Raw genomic sequence first — 2,357 nt, 5'->3', positions numbered from 1 at the left:
ACTCTGTCATCCTATTCAACGCCCTCGCCATGGCATAATTTCCATCACCTCTTGGTAATTCATCTTCGGGCTTGCGTTCTTGGTCTCACCATCTTCCTGTCATAGCAATCTTTAACTCCATTTAAACACCCGAACAAAATCAAACACAAAACAAAAGTAACACTGAAATAACTAAGATAAAGTAAAATAAAATAATATAACATAAACAAAATAAATAACAAATCCATATTAAATGATACCTTAAAATAAATAATTTAACTTATATTTTTAAAATAATATTTCAAGTACTTCACCTAAGGGACATGTGGGTTTATCCAGAGCCGAACTGCTCTGATACTACCTGTGGCGCCCACGACCCCCATGTAAGGAGACACGGGAATCGAGACACCGGGATGATAACAACAGGGTCACACATTCCAACGTTAGTGCCAAGTGTGTGTGTATATGCAACAGTATACAAAAACAATGCGGCGGATAATTAATACAACTAAATACCAGAATTGTTAATACAATTTAAATAGTCAGTAAAAATGTTTAAAAATTATACAGTCATCCAAAATAAATATTTTACAAGTCTCAAACCAAAACGAGTGATCCCAGATCACTCCTCAGGCGGAGCCGAATCCTCAGGCTCACCCTCAGCTTCATTTGCATCGAAATCTGAGTTACCACAAAATGGTACCGCAGGTAAGTATAACCCAAATAACCACGAGATAAAAATACATTAATGCTACCAACATGCATGCATATGATGAGATATGCATTAAATCCGAAAATACCATTTTTTCTGAAAATAGATATTTTCCACACACGCCAAAATCCCATTTTGGCCCAAAAACAATACTCTGTCATTTTCTCAGAAAATGATCCAAATCAATAAAATCTCATTTTCTCAGAAAATGAATCACATAAAGACCTTTTAATCACACACACTATTTTCCCAGAAAACAGCTCATTATTCCATTAACCAATGCACCATGATCTCCCCTAGGGATCATCCGCACGTCCTGGCTTCGTAGTGATGCTCAGTTCCGCGCCCAGCGCGTTCGTGGCCAAGCACCCACTACGCAACGAGCGATGCCCGGTTCCGCGCCCAGCGCGTATGTGGCCAAGCATCCTCTAGCCCCCACCAGCAGAGGGGTCACGGAGTCGGCACGAGACCATCTCGTCCAATCTCGTTGTCGCCCAGCGACAACCCAGGGGACGTCACTCAGTATATTCCGCTCCCAAGTGACCAGAGGAGCTCCACCGAGATAATACCCCATCTCGGCTTGGGGTCGTGATACACATGCACCCAAAATCCTTTAACACATGAAAACCCAGTTTTCATGAAACACATGAACATGAATGCATGTACACGAAAACCCATTTTCCTTTACAAACATGATCATGCGTGCAATATGCCATGTACATGAACAACACCACAACAACCAACAATTCACGATACCAACTAAACACACAACTCCGTCCATAATCCATCTGACCCCCGAACTCCTCGGTCTCAGTCCGGCATGTCCAACCAGTTCACAATAATATGAGTTAGTGTAAAAATATATTTAAATCACAATAGTTCTTTGGAAAAATACTTACAGCGCTATAATATGATTTTCGAAGGATCACGGAGGTGCAAGAAGTGGTGACTCAGCAACGTAACAGTGTAAAATACACTGTGGCCGTGGGTCTCAAATACTCACTTTTGAACGGAGACAAACTAAGACCTGAAATTGATAGGGTAGGGCCTAGAGAGGTCAGTGAAGCCAATGGTGGTGGTGGTTTGCAGTGGGTGGCGGCGCAAAGGGTGGTTTTAAGGCCAAAAAGTCTGAAACGGAGATGGAGTTGAATGTGCTTCACCGGTGGCCGATCGGAGCTGGGGTTGGGTCCATTGGGTTGCTCGGAGGTCGAGGATGAAGTGATGAAGAGATGGTGGCCGGAGGTGGCGCGACGGCGGCACTGGAGCTCAAGATGCGCCACGGCTTGGAGTGGTGCGTGCGGGCTATCGGCGGCGATGGAGGAGCTGGAAATTGAGTGGGTGGTTGCCGGCCGGTGGGGAAGCTGTTGGGACGGGCTGTGTCGCGCACGGCGGCGCGACGGCAGTGGGTTGGGTGGAAGGAGAAGCGCACGGGGAGAGAGAGAGTGAAGGACTGTTGCGGGCGGGGAAGGAGTTCCGCGGAAGAAAAAGGAAAAATGAAAGAAAAAGAGAAAAAAGAAAAGTGGGGAAAAGAAATGAGGTCCAATCCTCACCTCTTGGGTCACAAAAATGATCCAACGAAGATGATTTTAAAACAGCAAATCAATTAAAATAATTTAAACGTAATGATACAATGAAAATAAAATAATTAAATCTCACAATCAATTAA

The sequence above is a fragment of the Juglans microcarpa x Juglans regia genome, chromosome 6S (genome assembly GCF_004785595.1).
Source record: "Juglans microcarpa x Juglans regia isolate MS1-56 chromosome 6S, Jm3101_v1.0, whole genome shotgun sequence".
Lineage (NCBI taxonomy): Eukaryota > Viridiplantae > Streptophyta > Magnoliopsida > Fagales > Juglandaceae > Juglans > Juglans microcarpa x Juglans regia.
This window is presented reverse-complemented; position numbering follows the sequence as displayed.